At 34.6% G+C, this 20,625-nt stretch overlaps 1 protein-coding gene across 1 annotated transcript in view; it reads left to right on the plus strand.

Annotated features, from left to right (window-relative positions):
• Positions 1-20,625, plus strand: part of LOC139698690 (uncharacterized) — a 629,080-nt gene that overhangs the window by 278,049 nt on the left and 330,406 nt on the right. The window lies entirely within an intron of this gene.

Genomic DNA, 20,625 nt, shown 5'->3' on the forward strand with positions numbered 1-20,625 from the left:
GTACCTGCAGCGCCACCCAAGCTGTATGATTTTTAGGGTCCCAGATCTTCCTGGGAAACCATAATCGGTACTGGGAAAGGAACTGGTACCCCTACCCTGATGTGTGAATTTCACACGCCGTTGGGCTTAGTACTGGGTGAACTCTACTATCATCCACCAAACCGACCTCCGGGTTGATCACGGTTTTATATATATATATATATATATATATATATAATATAATATAATATAATAATATAATATAATATAATATATATATATATATATTTATACATATTTATATATATACATATACATACATATATATATACATATATATATATACATATAACACTTTTTGAAAGTCTCACGGACGTGAATAATAATGTATAACACTTAGCACTAGTGAACACAGACAAAAACACAGAAACACAAAAAAGAGACTCACTATTTTTCGAATTTTCGGTGGTCGTGACCACCTTTATGAAGGAAGAGAGGGACAGTTCTGTCCCTCTCTTCCTCGATACATATATATATAGATATATATATATATATATATATATATATATATATATATATTTGTGTGTGTATAAATATATATATGCATATGTATATCCATTTGTGACTACCTATTTCCTTCCTCTCATGGATTTTGTATGGATTTACATAGTACTTCGCCATCGCACCGTCAGTAATCCTCGTCGTTACCCTCCTCTCCGGTTTCACGCTGTTCTGTTCGCCGAGGGAGGCCAGTCATGGACCACCAAACTTCCGCTAAAGGGACGACGCAGGCAACGTGAACACAAGCTAATGACGATGCAGCATACACAGTGAAGGAGATTTTTGTGACCTCGAAACAAGAGGGGAATTTACGGTTGGAGGCGCGGAAAAATTAGAAATTCTACGAGCGATAAAATGTGCTACAGCCAGTTTCCCTTGTAAAGCTGAATTCTGAATTCCTATCGAATATTTCCCCTTTCAAAGGTGGGAATAGTTTTATGGCCGCATTAAGTCAGCGCCCTGTTCTGTGTACTAATGCATCAAACACAGAGGGAGTCGTATTACGACTATTATTCTCGTTGAACATTGGTACATAGAAGGCCGTAGGAGTAACGGGGTGATACACATTACTTAAAATAAACTATACAGCAGCTCCGTTCGGGTGATCTTTTCTTTATGATGCACGATGTATAATTTAAAAAATATATATCGCCATAAATTCTGGATCTTTTCCAAATTTACCTTTTGTGAAAATGAAGCAATTGCGCGGATAAAGCAGCCAAAGTAGTTGCCGTCCCTCGCAAACAGTCAATCTCCCCGGAAAAAAATATCGAGTATCTTTCAGGGGCGCGAATATTAGTTTCAGATAGTAACAACAAAGAAATCAATAAAGACTATGCTGAGTTCAGTTAGGAGTTTAATTCAAACAGAAGGAACCATAACAACATAGTTTAGCATCCAAACAAATAGACTCGTCACTATTTTTTAAATAATTTGGACAACTTTCTTTGAACATAGCGCATTATTTCGTTTGCCATTTTAAATTTTATGCACCATAAGAACTATAGATCCATGAGTACCACAACACGGTAGAATGAATATGATTTAAAATTTCAAAAAATACGTTTTTTAATAAAAAGCATAAATCCGGGAGTAAAAATTGAAATACTTTGTCAAATTTTCCAAATGGTGACCATAACGTATTTGGTCTCTGTTATCTGACAAATTTTTCGTCTCTAGCTGATGATATAATTTTACAACACCCCAATTTAGGGGGTGGTGAATTTGATAATGTTTCAGGAATAAAGTAAAATGTTTAGCAGGCCATTTCTTCATGTCCATATGATTTACGTAACTAGTCAAAAATAATGTTATATTTACTTATTTTATATATTTTTTGTTTGCAAAATTTAGTCTACATCGATTTTGTCCCCTACAAAGTACTCTGCACTTCGTTGCAATGCAATTATACCATCTTCTTTTCCACTGATTAAAGTACCCTTGGAAGTCCTCCGCAGTTAGGCTTTTTAGTTTTCTCATCGTGTCTATTCATATAATCTATTCATTTGAAAAACTTGATCACACTGAGGATTATAAGTCCCAGATATTATAAAAAATAGATTTAATTCTAAACGCTAGAAAAGTTCAAACTTTATAATGTCCTTGATGAATTCCTATCAGACTTTCGATAGCGGTAATCGAACGTTAATCGCTTCACCAATTATAGAAATTCACGTATTTATGCATTTATTCCAATCTTTCAATCCAAAAAATTATCCTTAATCTTTATAGCTAGTCAATTTCTATTTGTGCCCCTTTGAAAACCTTCAATTTGACAAAATAACCTTTACAGCTTACAACTGAATGTGATCAATTTGAGGGGCAAGATGGAATTAACGCTTACACTCATGAATGAATTTAAATTTCGTTCATAATGGAAACTTATACTCAAATACTAAGAATCATTTCTATTGTGCATAGAAAGTTGGATTCTTATTATCTTAAGGGCGTTTAATAATATAAAAGTTCCCAAAGTAAAATTTAGTGCTAATTCAACAATTATTTAATATCCTCCGTTTTAACTATGAAGTTCAAAAATTTCCATAATCAATCACTCCCTTGGGATTTTCAAACACATCTCGCGTTTTTCTATACACTCCCGTACTCTTTGAAAATTATAGCCGACCACAACTGAATGTAAGCTAATGAGGAACGATGGCCGCGAAAAGCGGAACGTCAATTGCCAAGGAACGACTAATGGGGTTCAAAATGGAATATATGAATTTAGCATTCCATGTTTACTTTATACAATAACAGTGAATATAATAACTTTCAATAATGAAAAAAAATTTTGCTGATTAAACACAATTTGCTGATCAGAATAGCTATAGCAATTGAAAAACAAGTACACCCATTGCTCCAGATTTCAGGCACAGTGAAATAATGACTTATCTTATATCAATAGGTAACGCGATCATATGAGCGGTACAAATATGTTATGCAAAAAATCTGTAAAATATTTGGAGAATTAGTTTCAACGACCGGTAATCTCTGAGCTATAGATTTTAGTAGCTAAATGTTTTATTTCAATTAATATACATTAATTTACATATAATTAATTCTACGGAAAAAATAGTGTGATATTTATCACTAAATAATTCCATGTATTTTATTTCATTACAGAATAATTTACATATTTTTTTAAATAATTTTATACTTTAACATTATCTCTTCGTTCAAAGAAAATTATGCATGTTTATGCTTGTCTATATTTTAACGATAGATTAGTTTATTTTTTGGCATTATTTAGCCGATGGCGCCACTAATTTCAGCATGATTCCTTGAACGAATAAAAGAGTCATTATAAATATCATGAAATCAATTAATACAAACTTGAACAAACATTATCAACAAAGGGTTCAAATACAGAACAGACGGAGTAATTACTTTCATCAAAGTAATCCTCGAATTAATGAGCAATGTTGACGATGTGAACATCAACTGTGCAACTGTACTAAAAGATATTTACATGTTTATTATGTGTTGCTATAACCTAGTACAAGAAGGCGCCCGAACCTGAGTTTTTACTTGTTCCCTTAACGAAAAATGTCAACGAAAAAATGAAACAGTAAACTATTTTACGTCCGTAACGCCTTTCAATATCCTGTATCTCCTCCGTGCTGCAATATCTTGATCTGCACTTATGTTTGAAGGCCACTTCGAATCCCGCAGTTCTTGAACTATGTGCATCGATTGACAACGCTTGTTTGATCAAGTAGTGAAGCGCTGCATTATTTTTTTTTTTAATGGTCAAGGTCACACAAATTTCTTTTCCCTCATCTTTTCCTTCGAGGTTTTTTTCTTGAAAGAATTAGGACGAAGATGAAGACTTGATGGCCCGCGATTCACCGTCGGAGCCTCTGAAAGAAATCTAAGAAGCAACCGTTCCACTATTAATTCTTTAGCCTGCTACCTCACCCTTCATACTGAATGGTAGCTAATCCCTCGAGGTCCCTGTAGGCTAAATCGATTAGGGAAAATTGGAAAATAATTTCCCCTGAAGGCAGGATGAAAAGAGTCCATATCCTTTTAGATAATTTATGATGCATCAAATATTGTCCTCTCATGTATGGAAGATTGGCTCTTGAAAAGAATTTCTTGCTACACTATCAATTTTCTTTCTATAGGAGTAGTATCACACTTGATTACGCTACGCGCATTTTCTTCATGTAATAAAATGTTATATCTACAATATTTAATTTTTAGTGGTCAAATATGCATTTTCTGGTAACTTTCATTTGCGCACTTCTTATTTCAGTTATATTAGAATGATGCCTTTTATTTTTTCTGCTATATTGTTTAAAATTTATTTCGCTTATACTATACTAACGAAATATTTATGTTCCAATGTATAATTTTCTTTATGTTAAAATTGTATCATCAAAATGTATGCCGCATTCATAAAATAAAAATTTTTAGACGCCTTAAATCATTATATTACCGTTTAAAACTGACATTAAGTATGATATTAATAAATTATGCATGGTTCATACCAGTCAAAACTAAACCTGTCTGTAAGGAAGTAAGTACAAACTTACTCACTTCCTGCAGTAAATAGTTAGTTAATAGTTTTTCAACAGGGTCGTCGTAAGTTTTCTACGAAAAATAACATTTTAGACAATATTGTAAATGGAAATACAATGAAAGAATTAACTCCCCTGCTTATATACCTGCGGTAAGGATAAATAATTAAAAAATTCAATATTGATAAATACTTGTTATAGTTCTCAACGGTTTATCCTGGGACAATATCTTCAGAGATGTTCTTTTATCAATAAAAAAACCATCTTTTTGAGGTTTATGGCATGAAAAATAAAACCTCTCATGTGTTTTATGCAGGTTAGTTTTAGAATTTCAATCGCATAGACCTCCTGAATATCATCAAAAGCAAAATAGACTAAGCATAGCTAAGACATGTCGCTGAGGAGTTTTTATTTCATTGAGTCAGACAAAGCGTTCGTGAAAATGCACTCTTTCCCATCGGACTATCATAAATTATAATCAACTAGAATGTCTCCATCAATTATTTGATTCGATTATTATCCAAATTTTAATAATTTATTTTTATCTATTTTAATGCTTTCATTTATACCTCATTGCTCAATCTCCGATTATGAAAAAAACAAAACGCAGGCATAAATGGCTTTAAATAAAAAAATGAACGGGTTGCTCTAATACTCCATTCACTACTAAATGATGAAATCAATTACTTTAACATTATTTCAGACAGTAAACTCAAATGCTTCGATCACTGAAACTGGAAAAATCTCTCTTTTAAGTCTTTAATATGATAAAATGTTTAAATAATTGTAATTATATAAAAATATATACATACATATATATACATATATGTGTGTATATATATATATATATATATATATATATATATATATATATAAGACTTGAAGAAGCCCTCTGAGGGCCGAATGAGGGCCTTTTAAATGTTGCTATTCTATTTGTGTTCTATTGTGCCGTCCCATTATTGTGCCGATCGTGTGAGGTTTTCCGTACAATCATTATATATAAATATATATATATATTTATTTATATATAATGATTGTACGGAAAACCTCACACGATCGGCAATATATATATATATATATATATATATATATATATATATAATAAGGCGAAACAAATTATATTTCTATTTATTATTTATTTTGATTTTTTAGTCATCACGGAGCACTTGACTCCTAATAATTTAATTTTGAGGATATACATTAATTAAATCATTGGGATTAGCTTGTGATATAGGACCTCTGAGTTAATCAAAGAGGTGTTCTTACTCCTAATAGTAATGGCTAATTAGCTCTCTTATTCCTAATGTATAATCTTGGGTAATACGAATAATGTAGATAGTGAGATAAGATTAAGGCAATGTATAGTAATATTCAACAAAATTGACTCCTAATCGTTAAAGATCACCTTGCATGAAAACTTTCCGACTATAATACTCATGATACATGATAAATCTTTCGACAGTTTGAAATCAACAACCCGGGGAAGATAAACAAAATTTAGAATTCTAAAAATTCATATGAAGGGCAATTTGAAATTCAGGAATATAATGCTTGTCCGGTCATAAGACTAGCTGGATAACAGGAGATGATGCATCTTAATAGGCACCCAATATGACAGCCCTCTCGTAAAAGTCATCCAATTATTTATTACTATCCAATCAACATACAAAAATAGATAGCTGGAGACAGTGACTAGATGGGGTTTAAGTCGAGAATTGACTAGAATAAAGAAATCAGAAAGGCAGGGTTGCTCATCATTACTATTTATGTTTCACGTATACATTGAGAGGGCATTAAACGATATCAAATAAAATATAAGGGGTGGTATATGGATGAATTGATTAATTATAAATGCATGTTGAAATTTGCGGACGGTTGTCAAAGGAAAGCATTCCGAAATCTATAACACTCCTCCAAACGATAGTTTTATAGATTAACGATTTGAAGAATCTTTTAGAATATGAAGGCCTTTCTTTCACTTTAATTCAGGACTTTATATCTTCCAGAAGCACTCCGGATATGGCCTCACTGCAGTAAGATAGGAATTGCTTAAAACTGTACTCTCCGACAACCGTCCTCCCCTTGCCTGTATATTTCCGAGGGTAAGATGGATGCAGTCCAAAACTCTACCAGTCGATCTTCCGTAGATCGCCTGGCAATGCCCATGCCCGTCTTAAATTAAGTCCATGCGCGCTCTAAAGGAATTTCCTGAAAAAGGTTGAGGAAGTTTGGAGATGGAATTTAGAGCAACGTGGAAGGATGAACGCTTGGTGTGCAGCATTGACGGAGATGATTTCTCCGAGATTTGGAGGATGCACTGGGATCCCTAGTCTGAGTCGGCGCTCTTTGTGAGCGTAGTTATCCACCAAACGCATCTTCTCGACCCCATAAGAGCTGTCTCGGGGAGTTTCTTTTCTCTATTCCTAAAATAAAAGAACTCCTTCGAACTTCTGCTGGGTGAAGTAACTCTAGCGCACATTTGATAGACAATATATTGAATTCTTCGAAGAGATCTTGTGCACAGAACTCAATCCCTCTTTCCGAAGGTCCCGGTAGAGTCTTTTAATGGAGATACTAAAAGCAAATCATTTTAAATAAGTCTCAGTAAATTTAAAACGACATGAATGTATTTTTTTTTTTTTGAGTTTGCTTGAACAAAATTTAGGGTGGTAAGAGATGTATTAAAGTAAGTTTTTAAGGTCGTTTAAATATTTCAAGGTTGTACATCATGCCAAAATAAGCAAAAAACAGCTTTCTTATTTAAAGCAATTTCTTCCTCTTGGCTTCTAGAGAGGGAATGAACCGTTGTATTTTTCTCTTTATTCGTGAAATTTAGTGCCACGATTCAATAAACTCGAAGGCCTAGTTTATGATTACGTGAGCAGAGAATCAATCAGCCAGAATTACATGTAGCCAAACATTTCAGCTCAGAATTGTATTGGAAGAAAATTTATATATTTTTTATCTAGAATTAGACCTTCGATATTTTTATTTTGGGTTAATGTGTTGGTATCTCTTATCAGAAAACGTCGCCTTGGGAAACTGGTAAATGCAGAAAACATTTTACATTTATTTATGGACGCCATTCTTTTACATTTATCGATAAGCTGAAGAGCTCGCACAAAAACTTAAACAAACGGCACAAAATGTATCCGATCTCCAGAAATAATTATATCCCCATGACTAAGAGAATAGAAGCCTAGATAGGCAGGGTAACCAAAAGAGGGACCAAAGAAAACAAAAAAGTAAAATAAATATTGATAGAAAGAAAAAACTTATTCTTAATAAACACCGTAGAAGGCAAGGGAGTTTTGTAATATAACTCAAATTTAGTAGAATAATACACTACCTGAACAATACCAAATTTTTATCATTTGCAAATTTTAATAAAATATGTAACAAGATAGGCAAATATGACAAATATTAAAAAATAGCATTTAGATAAAATCTAACCTTTTCCGTATAAAAGTTTTATATGAGTGTGTACATTATATTACCAATGTTATTGATTATTGCTATATTTATCGATAATTAGATTTGGATAATACATAAAAGTACGTAAAGTCTTACTCGAAAATGACATTAAATAAGTTTGTTGCTCTATGTATTATTTAATTACCTCAAATTCATCACCTCCTGGATTTATTGAGAAAAAGTGAGGGGGATTGAATATTTACCGAGTCAAAAAATTCTTAAGGTTTTCATCACCATGTTCCTGTGTAATTTGCCCTATAGTAGCAGATATAGCTAGACACTCAAGGAAATACTTTAATTAATTAACTATGACTTAACTATAACATCAGTGACTTGGACTTTGGTATTGAAATGTCATTCTTAAATACGAAAAATCCGATGAAAGAAATGGAAGAGACAACTATAAAACCAGAATGTATTGACAGGGAAAAAAATTGGGCATTCTTTTTAGATATTTTTTCTAAAGATTTACGGAAAGGTGTCGTATACAAGGGCACGTACGTACAATCTTACAAATTTTTGGGACGACCAGAGGAGGTAAAAATGTGGTGCTGAAAATACGTGTGAAAAAACGCGTAAGGGAAAAATTGAAGGGAAAATGAAGCAAAAAACAGCGGGATAAAAGAATGAGGCGAATAAGAGGTGAAATGTGCTCATGTCACGTCCGTCTACGGTCATTTCTGCACGTAACCAGGTCACAGCAAGTACTCCCCGCGTAGTTATACCCTGCCCAGTTACTCGCCTATCAATCTTCAATCGCCATTTGCCGTCGGGGAAAAAATTGGGGAAAACAGACACGCGGTCTCTATTTTCACATTCTGCACAACATGGTGAATGTCTCCTTTTACCTCTAAGAACTGTAGTTTATTCTCCTAACTTTTCTTTAAATGAAACCACGAATGCGGGAAGAGAAATTCTTGTTGTTCACGTAGCTTAAATTCAATTCCAAATTATCTAAACGACAAATTATCTGACCGAAATTTGAACAGTTGGCATGAGCATCCGTGCGACGTTAATTTCCTCCAAATAATGTTCTAACGAAGAAAGATAAAGTTACTACAGGTTGATCCATTAGCTCATTGAATTGAAATTACTCTTCTATTCCATTATTTTATATAACCCATCATTAAAAAAAATTACTCTGGGCTTTTCAGGGATATCTACTAAAGAAGGAAAGAAGACAGATATGTTATCTTAGGAATAAAATATTTTCTTACTAGCAAGGTCGGCTTCAATTGAAATAAATATAATAAAATAACTTAACTCTGGAAAAAAGTACAATTTTATTTTTCTGCATGCTTACCGATATTAAAAGAGAGTAAAAACGGTTATAAATGGTCACATTTTTGCGTGGTATTAAGCGAAATGAGATAAAACAAAACTTTTAAACCAATGATTCAGGATAATCAGTCACATGCAAATAATTGAGTCACCATTGGTATATTTTCAATGATTAGCTATGGTTTTACTGCGTCATGGATTAAATAGGTAAATCAAACCATAAGAAACAAATTCAAGTCTAAAAAAAGTGAACTATTCATCGAAGCAACTTTCAAAATGCCTTTAACTTAAGCATAGCACGATTGTAATTCTTTTACTTCTGAGTAAAGGGAAAGTCACGAAACGGTCTTATTGTTGAATAATCTACTATATGCTGAAAAATTTATAAATATAATGCTATTATTTTTTACTAAAGCCAAAGACTAATAAATGACGGTCGGAGATAAATTTACCGCTATTTTTCTAATATTTTAACCTTACTTGTTGTATTCTTATATTTACTATTACGTTAAGCAACACGTCTTACCTGTCATTTCAATAACAGAGACGGAATACACTTGGAAATTATTAAATCCCAGCGCGCGCGCGCGTGTGTGTGTGGGTATAGATATACCATAGATATGTATATACAAATATATGTACTATATATATATACATAAAAGCTCACAAAAATATATGCACACACACATGAGCCCAGGTCCAAGCATCCTCCTAGGAGCGAGATGCACGCCTTTTCTAGGGTTTTACGCTGTTGTGTCCAAGGGAGAGACTGGGGTAATAGTTGAGTCTTTCAAACAGTAATTGAAGAAAGCATTGTGAAGGGAGGTATTTTTAGAGCTATTAAGAGGCAGGTAATAAATAAGGGCTGCAGGAGGCGCAAGGGAATTTTATGCGGATTTTCAGGGGTGTGGTCCCTTGTCTAAAGTATGAAGGGAAGAGCTTGCAGTTAAGTTGAAATTCTGTAGAAATATTAGTTCCTCTATGGAACCTGTGTAAGTGAGGGGGAGGGTAGAAAAAAATTAACGGTAAAGAAGCGAAGGAGTAAGGGAGATGGGAGACGCTTTATATTTGGGTCGGTTGCAATCGGTGGTGTTGGTGTTAGTTTGTGGGTATAGGTAGATTTAGACAGATAATTAGTGTGTGTCAACACGTCAAATACATTTCCGGGTCATTAGAAAGTAAAGGGGGGATATTTAACTAATATTCTAGCTGTTTTTTGTGGTTGGATAGAATCGAGGGAAAGGTCTTTGAGGATATGCTTGAAGGAGCTAATTCCTGGGAAGTAAGTTACAGATGGAGATGGGGTGCAAGTGAGTGAACGAAAGTTTTGGGAATGTTTGGGCGCCTGAAAATTTAGGAGGAGTTTTTCATATAGAATAAACTGTGGTTATATACAGTTAAGGAAATAGTTGTTTAACATTCCGTGGAACTTACCTAGCGAGTTGAAATTAATACAGACTTGGTAACTGCAGGTAGAGAGAGAGTGGTGTATAGAGCATTTATCGTTCGATGGGTGACAGCTGGTATGGTAGGGGTACTATTTTACATGTGAGTTATATGTAAACGTACGTTTCAGTAGGAGAGGTAGCGGATCGATGAAAGATATATTTAAGTCGAGGAAAGTGATTTATTAGGAAGAGCCGATAAATGTGAAGGAAAGAGAAAAGTAAGCCTTGGAATAGGAAATTATTTTTTTAGGGAGTCAATGCTTTTAGGGAGTCAGAGTCTTGTAAGTCTATGTATCTTTTAGGGAGTCAGAGACTCCTAGGTCTATGTATCTTTCCCCGAAAAGAGTTTGAGAGGGTAGCAGGAGAGAAATTTTTCTCAAGGAAGAGAAGGGGTTGGTTTCCATATAAATGACTAAGTCTATTTTCCATCGCACAGCCTTTGATTTGGTGGTAATGTTAATTTTAGAATGAAAAGAAATTTTGGATTAGTATATGTTTCATTACAAAGTGGATGTGTCATATATATATATATATATATATATATATATATATATATATATATATATATGCATTATACCTACACATAATTCACTCAATACTAAGTCCAATAAGTAAAATTCACGCTCCAGGGTAGTGAGGCCATTTCTTTTCTCGGTGGCGGACATGTTTACAGGAAGATCTGGTTCCCGAAAAAATACATTTTGGGTGAATTAAAGGGTACAAGAGAAGCATGCTCAGGAATTGGACTCGTGCCCTATGGTCAGTAATTCAACGTTCTACCCCTGGACTACCTCTGGGCAACTGCAGCTCAACCCAAGCTATGTGACTTTTTAGGCACCAGATCTTCCTAAGAAACCATAACTGGCACAGGGAAAAGAACTGGCCCCCTTACTCTGATGTGTGAATTTCACACACCGTCGGGCTTAGTATTGGGTGAACTCTATCATCACCCACCACACCGACCTTCGGGTTGATTACTACGTTTTTGGTTTATGTTATTTAATAATATGATAGAAGTTACAATGTAAATTGAAGGATGGTACGATTATTTATTAAAAATCCATATCTAATTCAAAAATTCTTAACCAGGATGCTACTATATTCCTATATAACATGGTATATATTTTCTTGACTCCCTATCAAATGCTGTTCTCTCGGTCATAACAACTTCATTAAGTTGAAGCAATTAAGATCTTATAGCCAATGACCTTTAAGAATGAAATACAGCAATTGTGCTTAGATGTTAATGCCCAAAGTGATACCCGCTATATTCTTCTTTTGCCTTTATCCCTACGCACGTAATTTCGCCAACTCCTTTAAAGAGCTGCAGAATTTCAAGTTAATATATTAGGTGCAAGAATATTTCGGGAGAGATGAAAGATGAGAAGTTGCACTATTTTCCTTCCGAAAAAATATTTCCCCCATTCTCGAATCTTGTTTTTCGAGCACTATTACCCTCTTCGCTCGGAATAGCCGAGTTAAGACGGGTGGCGTGGCGAAGATTACCCACATCCGTTTCATACATTTGAAATTTCACAAGAAACAAAGTTAGCACGGTATCAAGACAGGAATGGGAGCGAAGGCGAGAGGATTTTCCTTCGCGGAAATCGAAACGTTAATCAAATATTTACCGCGGGTGGGGAAATTGAGGACGGTGAAGGGGGGGAGGAGAGAAAGGGCAGTGGATGAAATGAGCGAGCATATGCGGGAGTAGGAGAGATGGGAAAAAGGGAGTGAGGGAAGGATGGGGCCAACTCCCACATCCTTCCACCACTTTGTCTACGGCGCGAAAGAGAATCAATGATTCCCACTGGCTCCTCTCTCTCCCCCGCGAATCTAAAATTCTGTTGGAGCGCTTCGCGTTTCGGGTGCGTCTCCCCTTCGTTCCCTCATCGTAGCGCAGCTCACCAATGTACACGGGTCAATAGGTCAAATTGTCCTGACGGTGACCTAAAATTAAGTGAAGCTAGTGAAATAGGTTAGTAGGAATGGTTGAAATTGCTTTGATGTTTCTTTCTCCTTAAAAAGATTCACTTGATTATTTACTCGAAAGATCGCGACTGAGTCGTTTTACAAGTGCAAGTCTATAGTAATAATTGGTACAACAATTTAAGTGGTACAACACAATAAATGCAACATGATGAACAAATATTTAAGAAAAACATATCGACACTCACCTACAAATATATATAAATCTGCCGGAATTAGGTGATATTGCAAATAAAATATTGGGTCATTACGTGTAACCTTTGCAAAAACTAAATTATTAACCAATGGAGTGACATTAGGAGATATAAATGAAATATGAATACTGATTGCTGGCAAAAGGTAACAAAATTTTAGTACTTCAAAGTCATATGTTTTTAGAAAAGTCAAGGACACATGGTACGAATACCTGGAGGACACAATCATTGAACACTGTCCATAAAGTGTTGCCATACTGACGAGGATCTTGTTTGAACCAGATCTTAACTGAATGATTCCATTATCACCTTCCGTCATAACTGCTATTGTGCGATAGTTAATTCTCTCTATCATGTGTAGGCACAGCAAAAACTAAAAATTGGGGACAAATTAACCCTGCACTGAAAGTATGTCCATGTAACAGCTTAAAATGCCAGTGAATTAAAGTTGCAAACATACTGTTTTCCTTAGTCACAAAACAATAAATAAAATAAGAATGTAATGAGAATCAGCCCGAAAGAAATCTTAATTTAATAAATCAAGTAAAACAATATTCAATTTTTGCTTGTAGCCTTTGTACCATAATGTAGCTCTTAGAATTTCTTATCCTAAATAATTGGCTCCGACTTTAAAAAATAACTCTCAAAATTATTGCATTCTTTTCATCATATAACTTGAAAATATTTAAGAGCACATAAACCCAGCTAAAAAACAATTTCGTTGAAGATTTATTCTCGTAATGTATACTCAAACAAAGGCTTCTAATATTAAGCTGTTTACGCAGGTGATTTGATTAGTCAAAGGTTTTCATTTCCACAGAAGGAAGATGAATTTCAAAAGGTCAAAAGGCTCTCGCGAAGAAGTAATGTTTTCCTGAGATTACCTTTCATTTAGCGCCTCTAAACGTTGACTAACTCAGAATAGATTGCTTCACCCGGTACCATAAACACTTGTCCTGTATAGTCCTCTCCTTTGTTTAGTTTATTCGCATTGTTCAAATGATAGAATCGAGTAATGACGAAAGGTTTGTTTCTAAGAGCGTATTTTGGTACAGAATTCGAAATTTAAAATTATTTCACCAAGTTTTTCTTTTTATAATTTCAAAGTGTCAAACAAAAGTAGTAAACTTAACTGAATATTCATTTATCATTCTTATCAAAGTATAATGAAATCTATTCATGTTAATTCAGAATTCAAGCTTGCAGATTATTTTCTCATTTCAAGTTATACTAAGACATTTTAATTATTCATGTCTAACAAATGACATAATATTTGCTAGAACAGTTTTCTAATTCTACCTGCAATTCTCCCAATCTTGTCTCGCAATGAATGAATGCCACCTGTAGGTCACCAAACCTAGGTAAGGTGAAAAAATAGAACAGCAGGAAATGAAATAGCGAGAGGTTGAATCTTAGGATAAGAGTTGTCTTCAGTAGGAATTAGTGTTAATGTCTTCGTTTAACACTAGTGAGAGCTAAAACACCATTGTTTAATAAGAAAAATAATAATAGTGGTTTTTTCGGCTGATTTATTTATAATGTTCATTCGTCATTTGTATCACGGACGCAAGATCCTTCCAAAAAGTAAATGGCGAAATTATATGTCATGGAGGATCCCCAAAAAATGTGAATGTGAATGCTTACACACTCGTAATAAATCCTAAATCCAACAAGTTATAATTTTGTATAGTATGTCCTAAGACTCAGAATATTTTTTTAATCTATCACGAAACTTGCGTCACCGAATTCAGATTTAAATTGTGTATAAGTTCTCATATCCTCTGCATCGATTTTATTTACAATCGGTTATTCACGTTCTCACATCCTGGGCATTAAATTATGCATAAATTGTCGGGCAGAAAATGTATGTCGCAGTTCATACGAGCATTTTCACCCAAAATCTGTGAACAACGGGGAATTTAAGGTACATGCTTTTACCGCGTTTCACAAGACATGCGCATTACCTTCAACCAAAAGTTCTATAAATTTAGTTACCACTGCTTATTTTTCATAAAATATTCGTCTAAAAATGGGCACTACGTTAAGCAAACATTTAATTTAAACTACAAAATAATGATAATAAATTCATGCCACTCAATCAAAATAATATCCATGGTTCTCGTGGTAAATGATTATACTGTTCCGTCAACTTAATTTACCCGCCAAGTAATCAATAGCAATCTGAATTGAATTATGTATCTCTAAATCAACCACATATTTACCATCAAGTAAGCGGTTAACGCGAAGTATCAGGAGCAATAAAAAAGGTAATGGAGAAAATATTGAGCACTAGAGAGAAAATAAGTTAATGAATATGATAAGAAAAAATACTATATTTGCATACTATTAAAAATAATTTACTACACAAGGTTTACTTCACATGATATCATAAAATCGACAAAAATATTATACAAATGTTATACTTGCATTACTAAAAACGTTTTCATGAAAAAATATTCGAAATTAAAGGTTCTTTCTTGAATAAATACCCAGCATGGTAAATCTAAATACAATGACAATGGCAATAGTAAATTTTGTAGATAATGATTTTCGTCCATAAACGATCAAAATTTTGCTTAAAAAGTTTGTCCACCTTTTCATTTAGAACTTCAATCACTGTAATCATATTGAACTCCAGTTTTTGAATCACCTGACACCAAGCTGCTGTTTTCAAAAAAGACGAATTATCGTCGGATTCATTTCTCCATTGAAATTGGAATACGTTATACATCACGTCGTCTTATACGCATTGGGCATAGCTGTCACCGTGTTGAAGAATCGATGTCGAGCTTGAAAAATGGCGTTCCTCAGAATGAGGATTGATCGAGGGATTAGCGGCAAATCCTGATGTAAAGCTGGACTGCAATTATTAGCGTTCCCTCCATCAGGAACGAGGAACAGCAAGAAGTAGCGAAATTCATTCTAGTTCCGTCTCTTAGTTTGCACAAATGTTATACTAAGTACTAATTTTTATTGACTGAATAGGGATTACATGATAGAAATACATGTAATTTGTCTCATAAACTTTAGATTGTCTTCTAGTAACTAAAACTCAAAAGAAACATTTTTAACTTTTAGCGAATAATGATTAAATTTCATAATCAATAAATTTTGCATCCAAGAAAAAAACAAGGATTAAGAAATCACAGCCATTAACACTAGTCCAGAACGTAGCTGATATATCTAGTATAATAATTATAACCATTGGTACAAATTCTCGTAAAATGCAATATCTATATGCATATTATTTTTATCCCTGTAAATTATATATATATATATATATATATATATATATATATATATATATATATATGTATACATATATATTAAAAATACAGATAAACATATTCCCACGAACAATCCTTAGATGACTGCTCCTCTGTTTTGGTTATTAAAACCCTCCCTGAATCCTCAGGCAGTTTAGAGGTGACAACAGTCTTCAGTCGTTTAAACCTCCCAGGCTACTCCAGGCTACCCCAGGTTTAAACCTCCCAGCCTACTGAAACCATTCAATAGCCGCCTAGCACCCTCTCTCACCCCCTTGCTCATTCCCTATCCGTCCCTTACCTCTCACACTCATCCTCTCCGCTCGTCTCCCGAGAACGGTATCCTGAAGATGACGGCCGAGCCGTCGAAACGTCATAACTAGAAATGTGAGTGTCCTCTCTCCGTATTTCTGTGTATAAATGTTTAATCAAAGGTTTTTCACATTTACTTTGTCGTCGCTGAAGAGCGTTCTTTTTCGAAGATATATGAATTGGGTCATCTTTTTCAGCAGTGGTATCCTGCTGAACACCTGTGCCTACCGAAGTACGGTAAAGAGTATACTCTCATACGCCATAAGGGCGTAGTACACAAGGCGTTTCATGGTCAGTGAACAGTAAACCTCGGGTAGTATTATCACGTATATATATTTTCTTATCAACCAAATTAGAGCATTTGCTTTTTCCAAGCGTTGCATTTCTCTGTATTGCCGGACCTTTCACTCAAAAAAATAAAAACAAGTTGACGGTTTTACATTCATTTTTCATGGAAAACAAATCCTTTCGATTATAATAAACACTTTGATGAATATTTTACCATAAAGTAGCCCACATCCTATGTTACTTCAACGTCAAACTTAACATAGAGGTATATTTTAATTTTTAATTCATAGAAATGGTGTTCTGAGCTATAAATAACCTAAAATAGGGTCCTTTTCAGACCATATTTTATCCACTACATCACCAAGCAAATATACGATGGCATATACGATACAAGCCCCTATGTTTTCAATGAAGATACAGGAAGTGAGATTGTTATATACCATTGCTGAAGTATTGAAATTATGTCACGGAATTGTATTGTCTAGGTTATTGCTATCAATACATTTTCTTCAAAATAAAATTTCTTGAATTTATTGTATTTCACCAAAATGATTTCAAAATATTTAATTCATTTTGTAATAATAACTTTTCCCATGTGTTTTGTAATTAAATTAAAGCAAGAGAACCTACATTCTAGAATAATTTAAATATGTCTATTTCTTTTTAATTTCATGTTCATGCGTACCAAAATACAAGTAAAACAATATTTTTGTTTCGCAATAACTCATTTAATATTTGCTTTCTCTTTCGAGTAATTTTAGACAAACAGGAACCTCATTAATATGAGGCATTTATACAAGCATGCATACAAACTCTGATTCCCTAATCGTTTGCTTTTGACTTGGTGGCTCAAGTTATTAAATCAAAATAAGATATGTTTCTAACGAATTTGGGGGTGGAAACCAGGCTTAGTTAATTATTTTGCCTTGATACTCTTTGTGACTATTAGTTATGCTCCGATTGATTAATTCAAATGCGATAAACTTGCGTAGCCCATCGCGTTATTTAGAAGTGCGTTATTTACCATAAATCATAATCCTTTCAAGGTATTTAGAGTGCTCACGTTTTAATATATTACGACGATTAATAACAAAATAAGTGAGGCCATTGCAGGGTGGGAACGCTTCCTGATAATTCTGTAATCAATTATTATAGGCTATCAATCATTAAAGGCAGGTTTCAAATGGACACAACTACCAAATAAATATCTTGTCTCTCCAAAGAAAACTTAACACAACATCCTACTCAACGAGGTCTATTCAAAAAGTATCGCGACTTTTGTGTTTTTTCAAAAATTATGTATTTATTCATGAATATCTGTTTTTTCCCCTTAAAAATAATCCCCATTAGATATTATACACTTGTGTCAACGTTTTTTCCATTCATCGAAGCACTTCACAAATTTTTTTGCGATCTTTTTCAGCTCCTTCGAAGCAGTCTTTATCTTTTCAATTGGTAGTGTATCGTCGTCCTTTCATGGGTCTCTTCAGTTTCGGGAACAAGAATAAGTTACTGGGGCCAGATGTGGGGAATACAGTGGCTGAGGCACCATTGGTGTGCTGTTTTTGGCCAAATATTAGCGCACAAGCAACGATGTATGAGCAGGGATGTTGTCATGGTGCAAAAGCCAATATTTTTTCTTCCACTAATCCGGGTGTCTGTGGCGGATTGCTTCGCGTAAATTGCGCATAACTTACAGCTACTCGTATTCCTTATTTACCGTTCTACACTGTGGAAATAACTCATGATGCATCACGCCCCTGCGATCTAAGAAAAAATGTAAGCAAAACTTTTACATTCAACCGAACTTGGCGCGCTTTTTTCGGTCTTGGCCCGTACTGCAGCTTCCATTAGGATGATTGAGCTTTAGTTTTCATGTCATAACCATGAACCCATGATTCGTCACCAGTTATGGAGCAAATTTGGGTCGTCGCGGACAGAGTCCAACACCTCATTAGCAATATTACTGCGTTGCTGTTTTTGGTCGAAATCGAGCAATTCTGGTACGACCAGCCCAAATGCCCAAATCATTGGTATGTGCACGAGCCACTCGATATGTTTAGGCCCTCAGCAACTTCTCTAACCGTGATTTGACGATTGTCTAATACCATTTTCTACACTTCATCAATGTTTTCTTCTGCTCGGGCGTCCGCCACGCTCTTCGTCGTTCACATCTTCTCGGCCCTCTGAGAACATTTTGCACCACTGATGCTTGCTTCGGTCCAAGGTAGTTTTTTCATATGCCTCAATCAACATTCCGAATACGTCTGCGTACTTCATTTCGTTTTTCACACAAAATTTAATACAGATTCTTTGATCTATTTTTGGAACAGGCAAAAATCGAAGACAAGCCAATATACGTCCAAGCAAAACAGCTGGTAACAATTAACTGAATATTCAAAATGGCCCAACTTTTCGACATTAGTGAGAAACATATATACCATGAGAAAGCTACAAAAAATTCAAAATCAAATATACGTAACCCGCGAAAATTCAAAATTCGCGATACTTTTTAGCAGACCTCGTATTACTAAGTCCCTATTCATCTCCATATACTTCCATTCTCCAATTATTCCGTCCAACATCACTATCTTATTTCTAACCCTTCCTCGTTTTTCTAAAATTCTGTCCTCTATCGCAGTTTTCAACATATCGCTGCTGATCAATTTGCTTTGTATCCATTTTTTCTGTCCCCTTCAGATTTTTCCCAGCAATTCTGTACCCTACCCCACAATACCTAGCGCGTCCTCATTTGTTTTATTTTCCGTCCACCTCAACTTTTCCATCCTTCTTCACACCCACATTTTAAAAGCCTCCAATTTATGGCTATCATTCTGCTTCAGTGACCATGTTTCCTCACCTACCTTCCATATCTAAGTTTTTATTTTCTTTCAACTCACTATCGCCTCTTCACCACCTTCCAGTCAAATACGCTTTTAACTCAGGTAGTCAGTGGTAGTTCTTGGCTGCCAAGTCCTATCCAAGAGACTCTCCCTACACTTCCGTCAATGAACATTGACGATGACTCTTCTACGGTTTAACCCATATTGCGTTCAAAAATCGAATTACCGTGGGAACGACTGTTCGATGATTTTAATGGAGTCAGGAGAAGCATCAAACGCTGTAGTGTCACAAACAATCGCGCGAACAGTTTTCCTATCGCCCGAGAACTTTAAATACCTTAAACTTGGGATTAACCTAATGCTAGTAGTCATTTTTCCCATAAGTAGAATTCTTATGGCAAAAGATATATACATTATGGCAGGAAATCGAATATCGGCGCTCTATGTCAGAGACGTGAGGAAAATATTATGTTTTACCTGTTAGATGGCATTTTAGGTCGACTTTTTAGGAAAATGAGTTCTCCTGGAGAGATTTTGAAAATTGTTTGAGGAACTACAGAAAAAATGGTTCAGTTGGTATGACATTAAGTAACAGCAGATTGGAAGATGGTTGATGACTTAAAATAGAAAAAGAATTTTAAAATGAATGAATCAAATGTTGAATGCTTATTAAACATGAAAATTTATTTTCTTGGTGATAAGCTATTAACTCCGGAATATCCCCATACGGTGAGTATAACTAAATGTTTTTAGGAACCAATAGCAGAAGAAGAAACCAGAGCGTGTGAATGATTGTTCTTATTTTTTCTTAGTTATTTCTAAAGTTCCAAGGTACGCCGAACAATGGTATTTCTGAATCAACCTGTGGTTTACTTATAATTGGTCGTTTGGTTTGTCTTATATTCATATTCAACCGCCAATCAATGTCATTCGAACACTAAAAATCTGCTCTAATATTTGTAAAATTG

This window comes from Hetaerina americana, unplaced genomic scaffold, assembly GCF_022747635.1.
Source record: "Hetaerina americana unplaced genomic scaffold, ioHetAmer1.1.p SCAF_10, whole genome shotgun sequence".
NCBI lineage: Eukaryota > Metazoa > Arthropoda > Insecta > Odonata > Calopterygidae > Hetaerina > Hetaerina americana.